The sequence below is a fragment of the Cygnus olor genome, chromosome 8, assembly GCF_009769625.2.
Source record: "Cygnus olor isolate bCygOlo1 chromosome 8, bCygOlo1.pri.v2, whole genome shotgun sequence".
Classification (NCBI taxonomy): domain Eukaryota; kingdom Metazoa; phylum Chordata; class Aves; order Anseriformes; family Anatidae; genus Cygnus; species Cygnus olor.
In genome coordinates, this window is record NC_049176.1 from 1298007 (window position 1) to 1321368 (window position 23362).

A 23362-nucleotide genomic window follows, 5' to 3' on the forward strand; every position below is an offset into this window, starting at 1 on the left:
AGTTATCTGTACAACAGGGTCGTGGTATGAAACATACTTTCTAACACAAAGATTCAACTATCTGCAGAGGATCAGGCACTAGTAACAGACTGGCCGTAGACAGCAAACACACCGCCCTCTCCTTTCACACAACCACAAATGCCAAGTTCTCTTTATGCACTGAAGAACAGCACAGCCTGACGTCGGATCCACAAGTGCTCAACTCACTCCCCTCTACCTTTTCAGTATCACCTTTAAGACACGTATTCAAGTCACCCATCTCCTTTCCCCAGGTAATCCCATTTATTGCTTGTTTCAGTCCAGACAAGGCCTGTGCATGCATACATGTACAAGCCACAGCCTTCCCTGTGACAGATTGCTCCTATCGGTCCAAGCCAAGACTATTTAGCCACCATGTATGTTGCAGAATTAAGTATTGGGAGAGGAAATTTCTTGGAAAAGTCTGAGAAATCAAGAAAACTCAAGTAAGATGGTTAGTTTAATACAATAAAAAAAAAAAAAAAAGAAATGTAGAGAGAACTCAAATATGCTGTAGAGGAAGAAGAGTGGAGAAAAATAGAAGAATGGAAAAATAAATTTGTCTAACATTCTGAAGTAAAGGAAGCTTACAGTGACATTTCTGACTGGTGCTTCCCTCCCCATCGCAATTCCACTTTGGTTCCGTAAGGAAGGTGCGAGCAGTAGGAAAACATTATTATCGTTGGTATTGCCACACCCCTTTTACAGTAACTACTTCAAAAACAGTTAAGTTTAGGTAAACAAGTAAAAGATGACAGTTTCCCGAAGGATTCATTCCCTTGTGGTAGGACCTAACTCACCACTGGTGGCATGCTGATGGACACAGACGGCTACACCTTCATACCTATTTCATCCCAAATTACAGAACATTATAACGTTATACTGACACTGAACAAAACCTTGAAGTTACAATTTAAATTCAAACTGTTCTCACACAAAATGAGGCCTAAACCCACTTAATCTTTTTTCAACAAAGGTTTTCCCAAATGCAATGACATTTAAGATACTGATGAACTAGGAAAGCTGGCAAATCTGGGATAGATGATGGCAAGCTGTGATGGTAGCTTTTGTCATTGCCAGTTGTGCAAAATCAGGTAAGTACTGAGGACAGGAAAATCAATATAAACCATAAACGTTTCAGCCACAGTGGCAGATTCCAGAATGTCATGCCATGAGGAACAATCTATGAGGATTTCCCATACGATATTTCAGGCACAATCTTTCCTCAAAATACAGCTGTGGGAGGGAGGGGAAGAGCAGGGAGAGAGGGAAAAGAACCCAAACCACCAGAATGTGATCCTGTCCTGGACAACAAAACGTCTCACCATGTCCTGTGCAAGAAAAACATAATTATAATGAGAACGTAGAAAGAAGAGTTGAGACACTTGGATTACGCTTTTCGTTCTAATGTTCTGATGAATCCACTTACCTCCTGTAAGTTTTTTCTAACATACATCGCAGTGGTAAATATATTCACAGGAAAGACCATATAGTACTTTTTCAGTTATCATGAAAGCATAAAGGTCAGAAAAGACCTCCAAGATCATCTGGTCCAACCGTCCCCCTACCACCAATATTCCCGATTAAACCATGTCTCTGAGTACCACAAGATCGAGTGAAACACACTACATAAGTGCACACTAGTATTTTCCTTATTGCATAAAGGAAAAGGTCTTGCTTCTACCATATCTTCTGCAGTTCACTGAAAAATCTCAAAAAATATCTAAAATATCACACCAAAAATTCAGATCGGTTACCACATAATCGTCAGTCACAACTTATTTATTGACAGATATGAAAAATCTCAGGGAATTTTCAGGCACTGCCATTACATAGGAAGTAATGTCATGGTTCATTGTCATGTTTTATGAATAAGACCTAGAAAAGCAGTAGTAATTTCCTTAGTAACATGACTGGGTGCTCAGTAATGGTACTAGTAGCTGGGCAGCCCTGCATAAACTGTGATTACTCTTGCATGAGTCATTACATCCTTTTCCTAGGCGTTTTATTCTGTCTTCAAATGAAACTGAAAATTGGTCTTTGTCTTCTTACATGACAATTTACATAACACATCCTTGTACATTTTCGATACAAAGCTTTCAAAGAAAATTTGCCTGCAACCTGTGAAAATGATTCACAGGGCTGCAGACACTAGCTGCACAAAATTACTGTGAGCTGTCACATTAACTTACTGAGTTATTTTGAATTAAGTTAGATTAGATTCCTTGTTGAAAAATTTTTGGTGTTTTCACATTTTATTAAATCTACTTCAGAAATGGGTTTACTGAGATGTCAGCTGAAGTCTGAAAGCAGTAATGCCCTGAAACAACCGCAGCACCTCTGTCAAGCCCTCCCTATCAGTATTCCATGCTGACCTGCCTTAGCCCTTAATCGTCTGTTTATCTACATAGCATCATGTTATCTCTTTATCACCTTGCCACAAAACTTTTAGTGGTGAATCACTGTACTTCGCAACATCAGCTGGGGAAGGCTGAGAAACCAGCAGTGTGCTGACCATCGCTGGCCACACATCACACAACACAGCTGTGGCGTTGTATGGTCACCCTTGACTTCTACTTTATGAAGAAAAGGAGTATGTACAGGTGTATCTTTCCACCTAATGCAAAGACACCTATACAAATCTGAACAGGTAAGTGAGGAGGAACATAACTGGGGCCCAAGACAGTCCCAAGACTTATGCTATTGTAGCTTGCTTACTTTAATTGTGCTAAGAATTGGGTACTTGGTTCATGAAAGATCATTTTCAAAACGAAAATGGCTGGCTCACAGTTACAACCAGAGGTGATGCAAGGAAACAGGAGAATTCATTGAAACTTTTCAGTTTAACCTTAAAACATCATAATTCCTTCCTAAAATATCTGGGAGGAAATCTGTCTATTCCAAAAGCAATGCTGTTCAGCTACAGTGATAAAATGCAGAAGTAACTACACAAGATGAGGACATGGTATGCAAGGATTGCTCACACAGCAGTTCTTGTGAATTTCCTAATAAACAAAAGTCAAAGCAAGTTTCTACTGTAGACTTTTCTTAGAAGAGAAAGGGCCCAAACAAACAAAATGTTACATGCCCTCTACTCCCACAAACACCACATGGAAAAAAATAATGCTCAGCATAACAGTTGGCTAGGAAATCAAATTAACTTGCTGGTAATTTTCAAATTAATGGAAGACATATCAAGCTCAAGCTAAATTAGAATGAAAATACCAAAATGGGACAAATGCGCACATCTGAAAGCCTCACAATATTTAGTCAATATTTAGCTTGAAAACTATGAGCTATAGCAACAGTAAAATTTGCCCTGGTTGCCAATTGAAACGGACAAGGTCAGCCAGCAGCTCTCCAGACCTCCAGGAGAAAGTTACCAACACCCAGTCTTGCTATTTGGTCTTAGTCCTGGAGACATTAGGTCTTTCAGAAACTTTTGAGAGCCATCTGTTATGAGTGAGAGTCAAGAAGCCTTTGCGATCCCTAGGTTCAAAACACTTTGCAAGCAGGTATGTCCCATAGCTGATCATCCTGGAAATAATGCTGTAGTAAAGCAGGAGAGTTTGAGGAGTTATATAAACCTGACCTAATTCAGTGACAAACTGGAGCATGAGCATGCTCTGGCTTGCTGAAGTTTCTGGCTTCAGCACATTTAACTTTTGCAGCCCTAGAGGAGTGCCGATTGGGTTCATAATAACACCAGATGTCTGATCCTCATTCACTACTGGCTAAAAACTTCACTTTCGATAGATCAGTATTTTCTGGTAGGAACTGGTTTACTGCTAAACCCCTCTAATCTGTAGCTCACATAAGTGAGTCTTAAATTAGAAAGAAACTGAAAATTTTGGAAGGATTTTCACTGTAGCTATCAGAAATTTTCAGAGCTGCTTGCTGCTGAATTGTGTGTGCCATGAGTCAGCTAGTATCAACCATTGCTAGAACCAAAAAACTGAGTATAATACAGCCCTTGCCAGATAAAATAAAAATAAATATCATCTTTAACTATCAATTAGTAAATCCACTCTACACTATAAAAATAAATGATTGCACATATTCTGTGACAATAACATGTTCACCACTACCACCTCCAAACTTCAGTTTGGCATTGACAATCACATCAAAAAACTTGAGCTTGCATAGATTAGATAGACCTGTTGCAGAAGCAGGAAACATGGGACTAAAACTGCATCAAAACTGTTTTTCTTTTGTTGACTAGTTTTGGTAAATGACATTAAACTAGAAGACAATACCAGAAAGAAGCTGTGCAAGGTTTTATGGGTTCCTTTCACCAGAGGGTCTATTTTCCTCTTTTTCAATCTAGCAGTGGAAGAACTGTTACTGTGGAGCTAAGACTTCCTTGTAAGGTTCTGTTTTTTCATGTTTCTGTTAAAAGTCTCAAATACAAGAGAATTAACAGCCTCTCTTTGAATGGGACAGATGTTGACGAGTTTCATTTAGAACATAAACCAACATAAAGAAAAGGATAAATAGAAGGCCAGAAAGCAGCCCTAAAAAAGATGAAACTTTCAAGGGATGAAATACAGTGAGAGGTTTGTGTTTACACACTTTGTAAAAGCATCTACATTTCTGAGCTCCTTAAACAGAAATCCACAAAACCTACAAATCCTTATATCTCTCACTGAGAGCGAAATAGACCACACAGGTAGCAATATCACCTCTATTATGCAGATGAAAGTGTTTAAAGCAGCCTCCTTTTCATCTATTGGCAAAGCTACCAAAATACTTTAGCACTAGTCTGGAATCTGCCAGGTTGACACTACATACTACTGCTCCAAATGACTCTGGTTGTGTTTGCATTGTTTCAAACAGAAGCAAAAAAGAAAGAATGAGCAAAAGGGCTTTATCTGAGAGTGACAAAGGCAAGATATCTGGGCTTAAAAAGGCAACACCAGTTATGGCTTTATGCCGATTATTTCAGCCTTCTGATAAAAATACATAAGGAAATCCCTCAATTATTTTACTTTTTTTTTTTTTTAAGCTGCTCTGTTGATATTGTCCCGAGCACAAGTAAAACTCTGCGCTGCTCACTCATCTTCCCTCTTATTAGTACACATCTTAGGTCTTATGTATCATGAATGAGAGGGAGAAAACCCACATGGCAAGAAATCACTTCAAATTTAATTTTACACTACTGTAGCAGGGCAAGAAATAGAACATATTCTTAAAAGGTCATTTAAGAATTGAAATGCAAACCATCTTTTCCCCAGCAAATGCAGGAAATTATGTTGCGTTAATTACATTTCACCTAATTGAGGTTTTGCATATTATTTTGTATTCACCCACAGTAAATTATGTCAATGCTTATATTTTCTTTAATCCACTAAGGCTGACCTTCTTTGTATGACAAATAAAATTACAAAGGTTCTAAAAATATATCCTACTAAAAGTGCAATCTCTTTGTAGAAGAAAACCAATACAAGCACAAGCCAAAAAGGAAAGATTCTTTATACTGTTAGCCACTCAAAGGAAAACACTCTAAGATGCTAATGAAATCATACTGAGCCATAAAACGCTATTAATTAGAATTCAGCTCAGTAAGAGAAGACACTGGGGAAAAAAAAAGTTCTAGCTCTTAGAATGCCTTGTAAAATACTTCTTGTCACTTTGCATTTCATACATCTTTGCATTCGTAACTCAGCCAAAAATGCACAGAAAAGTACATCATGAATACTTATGAATGTAAACAAACATTTTAACAGCCAAATGATGCAAAAAATATATATTTAAATTCATGCGGATAAACAAACCAAGAAATATCTTCCATGCCTGGCAAAATCCAAGGTAATTTTTAATGAAGCTATTTCTAGATGAGGTTATTTCCAGGCTTCTTTGCAATGCCAAACACACATTTCTAAGACTGCAAAAGGTGCTGGATTGCAGCTGAGAACATTCCTATAAGCACAGATGGAAGCACAGTCCCTACTTTGTAGTACTTGGGAGTGCTACATGAATTTTGGATGCATCTTGGTTCCATACTGGGACAAGCCAAGGCAAGAGGTAGGCCCCACCCTCTGGCTCCAAAATTGCCCTGAACAGAAAACAAAAAATGCATCTGAAAGGAGTCATAACCTGCTATGAACACAAGAATAAATGCCAGCCTAGGCGGCAGGACAACAGGGTTTAGAATGTACTGCAGCGCACATCAAAAGGTAAGTGATGACACAGACAAAAGGACTGTGGAAAGATGTGTGGAAAAGGACTGTGAAAGATTATTTACAGCTCTCAACATTCATACCTTTTTGTTACTTCTTTTTTGTTAGATGTTCAGGGGCTGAGAAAGCATTCTGGGAAAGCATCACTATGGGTTGGAGTGCTTTTGTGTTTTACTTGACATCTACTTTGCCACTATCAGATACAAGATACCAGACCTGAGCAGCTATCAGTTGGACTCAGTACACAGCCATTTCTGTGATCTGTTCATGGAACAGCATTAGGAACTATGTGCATAACTGGTAACATTTCTGCACTTAGGAAGAAAGTTTGCAGAAATTGGAAGAATCTTTCCACTTGTGTACTTCGGTTTGCAGGCAAATCATAAAATCATAGAAAGGTTTGGGTTAGAAGGGACCTTAAAGATCATCTAATTCCACCCCGCTGCCATGGGCAGGGACACCTCCCACCAGACCAGGTTGCTCACAGCCCCATCCAGCCTGACCTTGAACACCTCCAGGGATGGGGCATCCACAGCTTCTCTGGGTAACCTGTGCCAGTGCCTCACCGCACACACAGTAAAGCATTTCTTCCAAATACCTTATCTAAACCCATCCTCTTTAATTACCCACAAGTGGTCCATCCATCAAATCTGCGTGTCTCCAATTTAGAGACAAGGATGTCATGCAGGACAGTGTCAAATGCTTTGCACAAATCCACAAAGCCAAATAAAATACAACAATAAGTCCTAAGCAAAAAAAATGAGATCATCATGATTTAGAGAAGAGGAAACAAACACTTTCTTGAAATTTGGAAGGCTGTGCTCAAAAGAAGAGATTTAATGTTCCAGGCCAACTGCAGATGTAGCTTTTAGGCCTAACTTCAATCTACCAGCTGCCAACTCTTGCTGAGTGGTCTGCTAACAAGTCAGTCATCCTAGGACAGCTCTACAATCAACAACAAAGATATAGACAGCTACACAGGGCAACTCAAATTCAAAGTGGACTGAATTATTGACTGAATTTATCTGTCTCTAAGAACTAGAGCATAGAATGACTCGCCTCCCAGTGCAGCAGCTTTGGCTGTGGTTTCCATTTAAGCAGCATTGCTGTTTCTGCCACCAGAGCTTAGCTCTGCTGTTTCTTCCCTGGCCATTCATACTTGGAGTGTTTACACAGCTGAACAGTGAACTGGGATGAGGACTTGATCTGGATAAACATGAGGTGAAAAAAAGTTGTTTTTCAGCAAGTTGTTTTTCACCTAACTGCATTCACCTCACATCCACAGGATAGTTTTGCTGACAACAAAAGGAATGATACAGAAATGGGAAAAAGCAGCTAAAGAAAAGCTAAAGAGGGCACAGACTGCTTATTTTGGCATTCTGGAACCCCAACGTACATTTAAGGTCAGGAATCAATGGCACAGAAGCCTTTAAGTTTTCTAATAAAGACAAAAAATATCACAGCCCCGCTACGATTAAAATATCATAATCAAAGCACTGATCCACTATAAAATTCGTTCTGCTGGACTGAAGTTATTTAACAATTTTGAATAGTTATTTTTGTAATAATTAGCTAGCATCACTCATGTCAAATCAGTTATTCTAATCACTTCCCTCCCATTGGCTGGTGTAAAGATAGCATAAAAGCATAAAGGTAGTGACCTTCGTATTGTGTACTCTGCCTAATTCAGCAGATATGTGATCATGTGCATGTATTTGATCCAGGTCAAATGTGCTGCTGGGCATTATGTCAGTGCATAGATCTTGGTATTAATTACCGTGGAACCATAGCCTGAGTACCTCGAGTTAAACGGGATGAATCCAAATCTTAGCGTACTGAAGCATGTTCTGTTAAAAGTAGTTTCAGAACCAGATATGACTTTAGAAAACAGAAAGTGTTTTAACAAGATTTTCCAAAACTTAACTTTGATATACAAGGAAATGATTAGTCCTGTAAAATTAACCTTGTGAAAATGCTTGCATATTAAAGTGATTTATCACATCAGCCACTGCCTGGAAACTGTTGAACCAGCAACAAATACAATGCTGTTGTTTAAAGCTCAATTTTAAGCAAACAGAATAATATATCTTGTGCTCTGTACTGGCTTAACTTTTAATAAGACATTAATATTTAATAGATCTTTTTAAAATGTTTTTTTTTCCTAATGTCTGACCTCAGTTCAGTACTGGAAAAGAAGCATTACAGTGTAACTGATTAGGCACTCTGCTCCTAGACACAGCACTCTGTCAAAGACAGACACAAAACAAAAACATGTCATAATAGGCTGGAGACTAGATAACAAGCATTAGTCCCTACTGTGAAAACAAAACAGTCTGCAGTTATGTTTGACTGACTGAACTGATCTGTTCTGCAGCCTTCCCAGAATTCTTTAATACAATAGGAAAAGCCATCTAGGATGTAAATATCCTGGTGTAAACAGAAGTCAGAGATTAATATGGCACTATTTTTCAAGCACATAGTTCAATTATATACTTAATTGTTTCATTAGCCAAAGCCAGAGAGTGAATAAAAACATTGCTCACACAGAAAAATATGAAACACCAATACTTTTATGAAAGCTTAAAGAACTCAAGCACTTAACTGCCAAAAAAACATATGCATCACTTTATCACCTTGCAAGATGCATTTCTGGGAATCACAAAATATACACTTGAATTTGGAGATAAAATTCTTGATTAAAATTCAAATTCACTGAAATCCACAGCAGTACAGCTACATTAGATTTAACACAACGTATCTGAAGCTGCCCAGTCAGAAGTTATACTAACAGAAATTGGAACATTCTAGTCAGTTGTTTGAACTGTTACAAACCTACCTATAAAACAATTCACCACATGAATGACAGTTTGAACAGTCCTTTCATCTGAAAAATGTTCCATTGAGAACTGTAATATATTCCTCACTCTGGTACCTGAAAAGGTTACAAAATGCAGTCCCCAAAACAAGTGGAAAAGATCTAATTGAAATATGTCTGGTTTCACTACAGAAAACAACTTGAATGATTTCCCAGCCTTCCACAGTAGCAGTTACAAAAGTCATATTTATATTTTAAGAAAGTGAAACCAATGAATTGGAAGTTATATAATTATTAAACCATTTTCTGAACTCCTCAGAAAAGACTGAGGACAACACTAATCTACTTGAACACAAGTAGTTCTGGATTCTTCTAAACAGTTAGAGTAGCTAAAAACATTTTATGAATATCCTATTTCTACAGAGTCTCCAAAAGTCTTCTCACCTTGACCAAGAGAGGGGAAAAGCAGGAATGTTAACTAAGTAAGTCACTGCTTTGCATGAAATTTGTAAAAGTTCTAGGCCGTGATATTTAGAATTATTGGACAGACTGCATAATAACTGTGTCTTGTTATCTATTCACAAAATATCCTGTACAATGAGTCATAGTTGAATAACATCTCACTACATCCTTCCACTTAGAATAGAATGCCTTACAGGGCTTGTTCCAACTCTTACAAACCTGAGTAGAATGTTGATAGTGAACTAATAGAAGCATCATGAAAGCAGCAGGACATAGTGATCAAGTCTTAATTAATAGCAAAGTCCAAAATGGAAAAGGAGGGCAAGGGCTGCCTGTAAAAGAACTCTTCCTCTCTCTTTACAAGACATGAGGTGGCACTTACACAAGATTGCTTGGTCTTGACCTTTTGCCTATGGTTTTTCTGAGTGAGGAACACAGATTCATAACATAGCCTTCTGTCAGTTATGGTCTGTTAATATTACTATATCTTATTAAGCTGAAGACTGAGAGAGCAATAGAAAGTGAAATGAAACTGAAAATGGAGGATTTTCTAAATGACAAGTTCTAAGAAAAGTACAGATTATAGTATTTTTTTTTAAACCCTGCCAAAATCTTAAGGTTTAGCTATTCTTTTTATTGTCTGTGCAAAGTACCCCTGTAATCTGTACTCAGAGCAGTACCATAGGGTGAATCAGAGTATTAGTTTATCTTCTCTTTGCAACAAGAAAGCTAAAGTTGCCTTAACTCATTCTCTCAGTCATTAGGAGACAATGTGGAAATCTTTTTTTCCTACCTCCTTAAGCACCAGAATATTGGAAACAATGGGTGTTCACTGAACCCGATTTTCAATTCCCAATTTTCTAAGAACAACTCTAAGATCAACTTCTATAAGATGGAGTAAGTCCTGTAGCCAGAGTAAAGAACATACTACACCTATCAGTCCAGAGTAATTGAAGTTTCTTTTGGACATTTTCACTGTTTCTGATACTGTAACCTAAGCAAGCGTAAGTGCATTCTGTGCTATATGGAGCCCCTTTGTTGTGATAAGCTATGTCCTTGAAGGGATGAAAAATTTTTCTTTTAAAACATTAATTCATTATCCCTATTTTTTTTTTTTCCTCAGAACAGAACTGGCCAAGATAACTGGAGAGTTGGTAAAAGCTAAGACTCCTCTGAATAAAAAACAAAAAAGGAAAGTGCTAGTGTGTCAACTGTATTTAAGCTAATGAAGGAAGGCCAATCTTAAAGCTAACTGAGACACATAATAATATTGGAAAGGAAGTTTTTGGATACTCAAGAGTTTTTACTGCAAATTAATACATAACAGGGGTTGTGACACTGTTTTGAATAAATGCATTATCTGGAAATTTACGTTAAATAATCAAAACTGAACAATTCTCTTTTTCCCATTTATGTGCATAAAATCATTACTGTTTTATTTCCAAAATAAGTTGCTGAATAACTTAATTATTTTTGTACAAAATTTCAATTAGATGTTAATTCTTTAGAGCAAAAAGCAAATCTATTTAAAGTGGAAAGTTCATGATCAAATATTTCTTAATTTTACAGTTATGTATTTTGACTGCGAATCAGATAGATAAATCTATGCAATGTACTCCATTTTGTTACTCCAAAGTAAGCCCCCAAGAGAAAACACACAAAGAGTACAAACACAATATGCCTGCTCTTTAAACTTTAACAAAAAGATTGTAAGGAGGAGCACAGAAAGGGTTGGTGTTGTTTCTGGTAAGTAACAGCATAAGCACAGGGGAACAGTTGGAGCTTTTATAAACGCTTTTTTGAGTTGTTTTTTTTTTTTTTAAGAAGCTTTAAAGAACTTGCTTCATTTTTGCAGCAGACAACCATAATGTGTGAAAATTTTATTCATCTAGGAGAACAGTCTCCTGCCTTGAAGCCTTCTTCCTTCATTCCAGATCAAAAACACTTTCTGGTTTGGCTTAAGAATTAGCTAGAGCAGTTGACATTACAGCCAAGAAGTCTGGCTTCTACTGCTGTAAATTTACTACTTAGCTAAGAAGAATTTAATTCAAGATATTGTGCATCACTGTCCTCCTCAGCAAAATGGATAACAATCACCTTACCTTCTACTGCAGAGATTAAAACAACAACAAAAAAAACACAAAAGAACACACAACACAATGTAAATAGTTATTAGTAATTATTTTTAATGGTAGAAGACGTCAAAGGCAAGTACTCAGACTTCCAAGAATTTAGAAATGGTACAACATGTTTGCTAAGTATATCCCCAGCATTAAGCAGGTTACTAAGTATGTGAAGTCAGGGTAAGGCAGGCATTTTCTTAAATTATTATTTTTTTTTATTCAGGAAAATATACATTTGGAGGAACTAAGATATGATAGAATGATTGTCCATGGAATGAAATCTACAGATATTGCAGAACTGAGATTCTGACTCATGGCCTTGAACTTAAAACAAGTCCATTGTATCCAACACAAGACGCTAAGCCTATATTTAAGTTTTGCACTTCAGCAAAAACTTTCCAAAGCCAGCTTTCAGGCTAGGTTACCTGTGAACTATTTTTGCCTATTTTTTTTTTTTTTTTTAAAGTTCACTGTCAAAACAGCTGTCTGAAGATTCTGTATTACCATCTCCTGTGTTACAACGGTAGTGTGAGTCACATAATAGCATTCCCTAATGTGCTTCTAAGTCTTACTGACTGAGTCCATTTGGGAAATTAGAAATAGTCTTTTTCCTAGTTGTTACAAACTCTATATTTGAAGAACTCTGGTATACAAGCAGCACAAATGTGACAGAGAAACCAATTTTAATTAAACTTAAGTCTTATGAAACTTTGGTTAGTGACACACACACACACAAAACTTGGTTGAAAATTTGTTTAGAAATGAATCCAAGGCTATTTTGAATGGATGAGAACACACAGTTACACTTCTACATTTACTTTTTAATTATGAATACAGAGAGAGAATTAAAACATGTCAAGTAGCATTTAATTGATGATATAGTATGTGTCAATAAATTTGTACATTGATGATAAGAACTGAAAACACAAAAAGGACAATAGAGAGAAAATTTTGATCAAGTAAGACCTGTGGGAAAAAGGTCTTCTTAAAAATTTCTAAATAAGTTTCTAAGGATCTTCAAGATGACTTATGTAATGTGGTACTTATTCAATAGTGAAGACTACCTTTAAGCCACACTGCATCCATTTATCCATAAACCAACTTCATATAACAATTAACGTGTTTCTCAAAATTCTTACCTATATTATAAAGAAACTTATTTGCTCACTTTTGCAAAACAAAACTTATTTGTGTGCTCTGGTAAACATGCCCATTATTTACAATCTGAGATTACTACTACTAAATTGGACAAGCAGCATTAGAAACAGTAAAATGTTAATTTTATCTAGCTGACTGGTAAGTGGCTGAATTTCACTGTGAGTTTTAGCATACAGCTATGAAAGACATTGGTTTTATTTTCCCTTTTCCTACGACAAAATAAAGTGTTTTTTGTTTTTTTTTTTTTCTTCAAGTTGTACTATATCACCTTGCTTGAAATTTTCGCAAGGATTTTATTGAAAAAAAAAATCAGTTCTTACCTCTACACTACTGTATTGTTCAAAGAGCACGCAACATTCTGCAAGATCAAGTTGGGTCAGCCAGTTACAAATAGGTATATGCTTCGTTATCTACTCCCTCACCTCACAGTGCATTTGACTCTGGGAAAAACAAACAAACAAACAAACAAAAAAACCACCTCCCTTTACAATTACTATCACTTATGAATATTAAATGACCGAACAACACAGAAAGCATGCAAGTCCTGTTATTATGGCCAAAGAGATTAATACTTTTTTGGTCACTTGGTAACAAGTAGTTATATATGCATTAAGTATCTTATTTCACCATACCTAAATTGGTGGAAACATGACAACAGTTTATGACAATTGAGAGTCTGTCCAGGCCTATAATCAATTCATTGCTTCACTGTAATCCTCATAAAAACAGAGGATGTTGATGGCTGCATTTCGTTTAGCTCTCATGGCTGAATTATCTTTTAGAAGACTAATCAACAGAGTCACGCAGTACTATAGTATCAATTAGAAAGTGCTCATTCTTTCTTCATAAAAGTGAAAAAGTGTTTGTGGTGGGTGTTCGCCCAAGATGAGAACACAGTCAAGGTCAACCAGTTATAGAGAATGTCTGTGACTAAAACACCTGAGAGGTTGTTAGAACTTGGTTTCCATGATATTGTTGGTATTTAAGTTATCAGTAAGCAAAAATACTTTTTGCTACTTTTTCTCCTTTTCTACAACTTCTAAATGGATATAAAAGATAAGATAATAAAATATAAGATAAATATAAGACAACAAGATATAAGCATGAGGGACATAAGACAACAGATAGACACAGAAAATGTTCTCCCAGCATCAGTGTTCTGTGTAAACGGTTATGTAAGATCTACATAAGCAAACAATTAACCTTCCAAAAACTGCTGAGTTTATGAAGAGATTTCTTTTTGCAAGCTTGAACATATCCTAAATAAATTCACGGACGCCCAGTTCTAAATCTACAACTTGTGTCCTGATCATTTTGTATTGGAGCACCAATGCCAGAAGCAGGAACTGCTCATGTTCAGACATGCAGTATCTTCAATCTTACATCTTTGATACATCCTTTTATTTGAATATTTTCCTCTCATCTATAGTTCAAGAAAAGGACTTGCTCATTAGTTTCGTATAAACTAACTAGAAGTATGACTTTCCAGCAGCTAACCACTTGTTTCAACACATCTCTCTACACCAAACACGTGAGAAAAAGCTACCTGCAGGCTGACATGTTATGGTCAGCAAAGAGCCTGCGGTGCTCTCTAACAGACAGAGAGGTTGTTTAGCACTTCTGTAAGTCTTGGAACAGTGGAAATGTGTTTAAGTTTTTTGATTAAATTAAATAAATCCAATGGGTAACTTCTCCCTTGGGTAGCAAGAAGAAAGGATGTTCTTATGACAGCACCCTGATCTACTGAATTGATCTTAGCTTTTACTACAGAAAAACAACCTGGAAACGTTTTAGGAACACACAAAGAGTTGTGGTCATATGTATTGGAGCATATTTGAACCAAAAGCACAGTGAAAGGTGTTTTATATGTAGCTTTAAACCCAACTGCTCATATTGCAGTGCTTTACTCTGACATTAATTTATTAGTTTTCTTCTTTCCCCTGTCACAATATGCCAGGACTATCAAATGATGCTACTGATAATTTTTGCTTGTTATGCTCCAGGCAAGGTAAGTGATATGCAGTTATGTATTCTTAATTTAGCTAAGGTTTTGTTAAATTAGCTTCGTTGTAAATTTAATATACATACACACACACACATATATATATATATCTTTTTTTTTTCCCCAAAGACACAAAGGTTAAGTAATTCAAAATCTCTGTGTTATACAATAAGTATTCCAGGGACACCGATTCATACTCCTTTTTTCAGCCACTGGGGATTCAGGCTGTAATTCAGGCCGCTCAGGAGTGGAGCAAGCCATACATCACGGTGTAATCCTGTCCTCAGAGTTACTAAGGTGAGCCAGTACAGCCAGGACACCAAGACATTCAGCTATTTCATCTCACCTGGCAAGCCATATTTTCATACTTCCATGTTCAGGCTGAAAAGTGTTTTACCAGTTCTTTCATTGTGACTTTTCTATGTTAACAAAATTGGTATGTATTGAAATTACATTGATATCTAATTATTGATATGTATTGAAATTACAACTAGCCTGTTGCTGTGACACAATCATTTGTAAGGAAAAAATGAATTTAATGGGCACCTGCATGAGTAAAATTTTCCATAAGGATTTTAATCGCTTAAACTTGGCATGTCTTCCTAGCTAGCTCCTTTGAATCAAGGGCCCACCAATTTTGTTTTCAGATGTACTCAGATGTATTTTAATTTTCAGACGTGCCCCGATTTCCCTCTGGCATCAGTGAAATTAAACCCTCAATGACACAGCACTGATAAAATTAATCTTCTCATACAACAGTCTATACACCTCATGACCTGTAATGAGGTATGAATACCACTGACCAAAGGTCCACTCTCTTTGCTGATCGTAACATCTTAACAATTTATGCTTAACTAAGCAATTTAGACAGCTATTTCTTGAATATTCCATCACAACATGTTTGAATGGCAGAAAGTTTCTGCAAACTGAGGAAACCTTGAAAAATGAGTTACAGAGGTTCTGTGTACCTCACTAGAGCAATTCATTAAAAGCTATTGTGAGCAACAACTTCAGAGAAGTTTGGTAGAAGCTAGTTAGATTTCAACAGGAAAATTTTTAGATTTTAAAATAAGGATTTGTAGATTTCTGGACCCTGAATCTACACATCTAGGGAGGTGGTGTAGCAGTTCAGAAGGTAATAATTTAAACGTCAGGATATGCACAAGGACTCTGATCTTCCACTTGCAGAAAGAAACAAAACAATACAAATAACAAGGCCCTAAAAACCAACCTATTAGCACCTCTTAATGAAAATCTGATTATTTTAATGGAAGTTTTACAAATGGTGTAATGACAAAATAGTGTAACGACCACATGATTTGTCATTAAGAATTATAAATAGCCCTCCCAGTTTACAGTTGGAGGTAGATCAGGATGAAATACCAAAATTGAGAAGAATTATGTTCTAATATTCCTCATCAATCAGCAGAAATACAGCAAATTGTGATGATAATCCTTAGTCGCAAAGCATAACATTGGCACTTCCAATGTTATGCTTTGGTATATGCTTTTGTTACATGAAATACCAAGCAAAACCAATTGGAAATATGCTCTTAAACGCAGTTGAGTGAAAAGCTAGACAAGCTGGAAGCAGTCATCATACTTGCAATGCCACCACTCAGAGATTCTAACATTGTAATACAGGAGAGCTACCTTGTCTTTTGTGGCCCTGGTCATATTTCTATTTCTCCTCCCCCTTAACAAATTGCTGAGTTTAAACTGTGCCACTGACAGCATGCTTTAAGACAACAGTGTATCTTTGAAAAATCTCAGAAACTGTTCTATAAACAGAATACTAAATGCAGAGTGGCAAAGTCAGAAGTTAACTGTCAATGACCCAAAGCGTGTTCATCTTTATGTCTGTGATAACATATTAATGACAAAAGTAACCTTTTCCAGGATTCGTATATGCAGGAATGGTGAGCTGCCATAGTTTACAAAGGACTTGTGCCTTAAATGAAAACCAGAAATTTTCTAGTTAAGAATTGAGCACGGTTCTTGTAATCCGATAAGGTTATTGTTTGGTAATGACTGGTTAAAAACAGTATATTGTAATACAATCTCCATCTTTTCTGCTAAAAAAAAAAAAAGGGAAAAAAAAGGGAAAAGGCCTCTGTAAGACAGGGCAAGAGACAAAACCAGCAGAAATACCAGGGAAGCAATCCATCAGCAGAAGCAAATCAGACACTGATCAAACAAATACTGGCACTGTGCACCAGACAGTCCAGAGAAAGCACTATTTGGACCAAGGAAGGAGTGGGAAACTATGACTTAAAACCGGTTTCCCCTATGTTAATCCTCTTGTATTCAGAGGAACTGAGCTTGGTATATTGTATATAAATGGGATGACATCAAAGATAAGCTATCCCTAGGATTTTTTTTTCTTCAGAGAGAAACAACATGCAAAACCTTCAAGGTTTGGTTAGCTCTGCATGAAAAGGAATAACAGACTAATAGGTGACAACTATTCATCAGATAATAATTACTACAGGCAGATTCCATCTGCAGACTTGCAAAAGCCGTTTTACGAGGGAAGAACTATGTACGTAACGAAGTGTCATAGATGGGTATGTGTTCCATATACAATCCACATGCTTAGAGCAAGGGGCAGAAATGGAAAAAAAGTGTAAGAATATCATGTAAAAAAAAAAGGGTAATGTTCTTACAATGATGGCTTAACAAAATAAAACAAAGAAAATAAAAGTGATCACAGCACTATCTCTGATAAATCTGTTATTATATGTAGAAAACACCTAAGAAGAGCAAAGATGTGGAAAAAAATGCAGATGATACAATTATTTTACTTAGGATAATGACATTCAACTCAGGTTAAGAAAATCTTCGGCTTGTCAAAGTGAACTACATACTTAATTCTCAGTTCTCTTGGAAACCAATTACATCCATACAGTTTGGACTTAAACTATAAATGCCTTCTGCACATTACGAACCAGGAGTGATTAACTGGACAGAAGAAAGAGACCCAAAAGGACAAATTATGTATGTGAACCTTCAATGCAAATGTTATCCACTTATGCTAGCAAGGTGTTAGCTACAGTTAACTTTATTATAAAACTTGTTTTCTATAAACAGTATCACACAGCTGAATTGTCATGATCATTCTATTTATATTTTTTCCAGTGTATTATTTATAAGCATAGTAATGTTGTTTTTTTTTTTTACCGAAACAGAGGGAAGTATTAAGAACTTTTATGTTAGATACTGAATTTAAAATAGATTCAAAGACTGCTAATGACATTCCTTGTGCAATGATTCACATCAGCTATTTAAAATAAATGCATTCATATGTACAGAGAATACAAATGCTTACAGTGGTTTTATGTAATTTTGGGCAAACCAGTAGAGAAGAAACAGCAACAGTCATCCTACATATTATCTGCTTAAGTTAATAAATTAGACCACTCCAAAGATACTACTCAGATTTGCTCAGTGCATACAATGCTGCTGGCATTATACAGTAATCACTCATGTAAACTGCCTTAAACTATTGTTAGGTTGTAAATGCACTTTCAAAAAATTTAATAATACATTTGCATTTCCAATTTTGCTTTCTTCTGTGCTGAAAAAGCAAATAAAATTTCACTTTGACATATAAATCAAAAAACTTGAATAAGAAATAAAAACTCAGGTATTTGGCTAACTTCAATGCATTTTTTTAATTCGTGTTTAAATTTATTTTTCCCTTTTTCCTTCTGCACAGACCTCACCAAATTAATAATATAACAAAATCTCATAAACTAACATACAAACTAATATTTACTTATACTTTCCACTTCAAATCTGGAGATTTGTTGTCCACATCAAATGTGGAAATATCATGCCTATACTGACTGTGCACTTCGTATATTATACAAGAACTTTATAATAGTTCAAGTATTTAGTTTCTGCACTTTCCTGAGATGTGAATAAAAACTGTAAAAAAATGAAGAAATGTATTCGTTTTCCAGTGGAATGTCTGAACATTGCTTCTCTGTTCTTTGTCAAATTCATTTGCATACTACAATTAGTCTTCAGTTGCTTTCATCTATGGTTAGACAGATGGCTGGTGGCATCACCGCTGAAGCCAGTTTAAGTAATTACCACCTATTACTAGCCTCTAGCCCTAGGTGCTTGTTTCAGCCTTCCGCTGATTTCTTTGCTGGGCCAGCACTAGCATTTACATAACCATGCAGTGAAGGGGATCAGAGACTTAATCAGGCAGAGAAAATGACTCAAAGGCTGTTACTTCAAGTCAGATCAGCCTCTTATTACTTCCTTCATTGTACAGCCATAGAAAAGCTTGTGCTGACACAAAGCAAGTAATGATGGCGAAGTGGTCAAACGACAAAAGTGTGAATCTGAGACCTTAAACCTGAGATAATACTTCTCTCAAACTCTGCTGCAGGTTACAGACCGCTTTGCCATATAGATCACAGTCTGCATGTAAATATACACTCTTTTAGTCAGTCTTGGATTGTGGAATAAAGCAAGTGAGGAACAGATTTACTTATTTCTGCCGACTGTGTTGTGGAAACAACTACAGCATATGGATGGGGTAGGCAGCTTGGGAGCGGCAACATTTTAAGTTAATGTAATTGTCTGATTCAGTGCAAATGTCAAGGCCCTTAGACAAGAGAAATAGTAAACCTGCACGGAAAACTTCAGTTCTAGTTTGTAATATGCAAGAGGTTTATTTCTTTTGCTCTAGAGCAATCCAAAAGTTGTGTAAATATTCTAAGACATGCATGTTAAGCAGTCTCCTCTTAATGAGAAGTCAGGCTTGATTCAGATCTCTGTCTCTCTCCCCCATGGGAGTCTATGCAGAAGCTGTATTGCTGAAAAACTGTCCAAACACGCATTTTGCTAGAATCACATTCCATTCCATTTAATGAAAAGAGATGAGTAACTTTATAGATATTTAATATTGTAACTATAATTTTTCATTCAAATGATTTAAATAACAAACACATGCCTGATACAATTACAGTGTAAGGATATAATGACAACTCCTTCTAGTGGAGGCGCATCCAATACGGCAAAATTCAGAAAAACACAGATGTCCTAGGTATTAATACCAGGCTTTTGCTGGTACTGACTAGCTCTGCATTTTTCTCCTACCCTCTTCACTGATTTAAACTAGACTCATGCAACTTTTCAGTACAATGGGCTTTTAAGGAAGATGAAGATGAAAATGAAAATCACTTCATTTTCAAGTTTGCTGTTTGAATGGTTTTAACACTGGTAAGCATGTGCTATTTATACACATAAATAAGTATCAGGCTTTAAATCAGTTTATAATCTTTCACTGTGGAACTATGTCTCACCACTACCTCCTAAAATTTTGGGCCAGACTGACGTGATGTGAAGTAACTAATACGCATTGTTAGTAACAAAGCCCTGTTGATTCACTTATGCTGAGCGTGCAGCCCTCTGGGGCTCCTTTTAGTTTCCTCTCTAACTCATACTTGGTATCAACTGCTCCAAAAGTGATTTCCATGTGAATGAATCCCCAGTGTTCACCTGCATGGACTACTCTGTTCCACCAACGGCACCTTGAAGGGCTCAAGCCATCACAGACACCCATGCTGTTTGGCCTGAACTAAAAGGAGCGTTTTTTGTAGTAATAGTTCAGAGCAGACAGAGATAGGAGTATGCAGTATCACACAATGTACTCAGTAAACTTATCAATCCTTTCATTCTTTTATTATAATCCTGTATTTGCTTCATGTTTTCTTGTTCAAGCTATCAGAATGAAAATATTTTTGGTAAAATTTTGACAAATTGTTGCGAAGGACTTAAGGACAGGAATTCTCTGAAAAGAAACCATTAGTGTAAATATTGTTGGCAGAGTAGGCACTGAAGTGGCACTTATTAACCTGAATTTTGCTAAATGTCTGACTGAACTAAAATCTATTACAGACTATACAGAAACAAACATAAAACATTAATCAATTTGTGTATGTTGTTCTGGCCACTGTTAACGTAAAACATCTACAGAAAACCAATCGGGATTAAATACAGACAGACTCAGCAGCCACACAGCAAATTAAGATTATCACTCATAGATAATTAGTCTGAGTAGAAGTTAAAGACAAACAGTTTATTGTGTCAGAGTAATTCAGTTATATGAAATATATCGATTTGGTTTTGCTCCTGTGATACAGTTCCGTTTCCCAGAGATTTCACAAACAATACCACAAACACTGAATTACTTTACCCTTATGTCAGATTTCAAACCAGCTATTTTCTGTTGGAAGGCACAGACTAGTCATCCTTCATTTACAAAACAGAAGTGCAACTTTCTCCACTTCATAACATCAATACATTTTGATTAAGCAGAAGTTCTAAAACAGAAGCAGCAGTACTTCACACAACTCATGTTCAATGGGGAATATAGTGCCACAGTTGTTTTGGGTTGCAAAAGTGTAAATGAGCTGAAAAGACAATCTATGCAAGGGAATTTTTTAAAATCTATTTAAAGCAGAGACAGAGACAACCACAATCTCTGAAAAACCTTAAGCAATGAATTACCAAAAGCTGTGGTGATATCCTGAGGTAATAAGTACCTCTGTATACTTACGTTCTTACATAATTTTAATAAGCCCAAGCTTGTTCTTTGAAGAGGCTGATATAATTTTGGTCTGATTCCACACAGATGTTCTTGCATTTAAGTTGGCACAAACCCACTCCACTAGTGCAAATTAATTCAAAGAACTTTGAAAGTGTCACTTGGCTCTTGCTGACTTTAACACTATCTGACCTAGCACAGCCGCAACTCCCAGCCCTATGTCTAGAGTAGCTTTTATCCACCCTCCTGTAACTGGCATGAAGTTAGCCTGAATACTGTACTGTGTGTGCTTGTTGATTGACAGGAATGGTAGATGGTCATGACTGACGCAGATCGGATTTGCCTTGGCAGGTGATCAGACAGCAATCACGTGAATAAGTAATGATTAACTTAACACCTCAACAGAAAAGACTATTACAAATTTCTAATTAATTCAGTACGTTCATCATAGCAGACAGCTTGAAGACTAGGGCTCATTGTAATAGTATTTGTGATGCAGACTCTAGTTAAATAAATAAATACAACTAAGATCATCAAGCACTTCAACAGAAAGCATTGATCCCTACAGCCTAGTAAGTTTTTCCTCTTTCTGTATGCCTGTGTGGTCTTTGCAGGTAGATGAGAAATCATTCTACCTGCACCTGAAGCCAACCAGAAGCAGCATGGCTGTTGGTAGTGCAATGCTGAACTTGAGCCAGTATACACTGTTGAAAAGACTGCACAGCTGTTCCTCAGCTTGAACAGAGAGAACCTATCATGCATCTAACAGTAACAGACTGTAAATGCATGTGTCACATAATCAGAAATCTGGTTAAAGCTGGCATGCTAAGTTACCGTGGGGAGAGGGGGCTCAAGAGAAAATGAAATTCCAACTGTGAATCCAAGCTACTGTTTCACTGTAGACAAATCCAATTTCAAATGTTCTAGACCAGCTCCTTTCAATTCTGCCACATCAACCCACAAGTTACTAACCTCCACTGTGCCAAGTCTACTGTTTGAGGGCTAAAGGCTAAACTGGAAATGGTCCTCTTTTAGGAAACAAAGAAAACAACAGCTCCCCATAGCGTGTTTGTTTGTTTTCAAATGTGCAGATCCAGGACCACTCGAATAGTTAAAGAACCTATCTCAAGTCCTTTAACTACTAGTTACTACTGCAGTAGGTTTCTGAAATGCTTTGCCATAGAATAGATCTGAACTCACCTCTTGTGCCCATCAGTATAGGAAAAAAATAGTAGGACTGCAGTGTTTTTTAATGACTGCTTATACACAATATTTGACTTGAAACACACACAACTCCTGAATTAGGCCCCACAATTTTGTTGTTGCTCTTGCTGTTTAATAACAGTACATACATTCTTTTTGTTTGCCCTCTGGTGCTTGAACTTTTATGGTAAATTTAGGTCTTTCAAGTTGCTCTACAAATTATGTAACTTCTTTAGAAGTCTGAAATTTTCATATGACCAAATAATTCTAGGAATTGAGTGCTATCTTATCTATCAAATTAGACTTGTGATAAAAATCAAACTGCCAGCACTACAATTAATGAAATAGAGCACACGTGTGCGTCTGCTACATTGTGGCCAATGGACAACTACATACTCTCTTCACAAATTGTGGTTCCTTATGCTCCTATGTTGCAGGCTATTGCTGTGTAACACAAGAAAGCTGGCTTATGTTGGCACTCCTCATGTGCTCCTGGGCTAAATCAATTATTTTAGTTAAGATGCTGATAAACATGGTTTGAGCAAACACAGGTGATTTTGCATTAAAGTTGATTAGAAGAAAAATCTCAATTTATCTGAGCTTGGTTCCGTCCTCTTCTCCAATAGCCTAATTGTCTTTGGCCTCCCTACTCTGCAATGTGCCACCACTCTCATGTACATTTATTCTTACTGCTTGACTGCCCCAAACTTCTGAACTGTGTAGTTAGCAACAGGAATCATCTCTTCCTTCCTTCCTTCCATCTTCCTCTCCCTCCTCTCTACTACTCTGGAACCGCAAGCCATCTAGGCACTCATTTTTGTTGACTTTCATTTCACA

At 36.7% G+C, this 23362-nt stretch overlaps 1 protein-coding gene across 3 annotated transcripts in view; it reads right to left on the reverse strand.

Annotated features, from left to right (window-relative positions):
• BCAR3 (BCAR3 adaptor protein, NSP family member) overlaps nucleotides 1–23362 on the reverse strand; it is a 96755-nt gene that overhangs the window by 53658 nt on the left and 19735 nt on the right. The window lies entirely within an intron of this gene.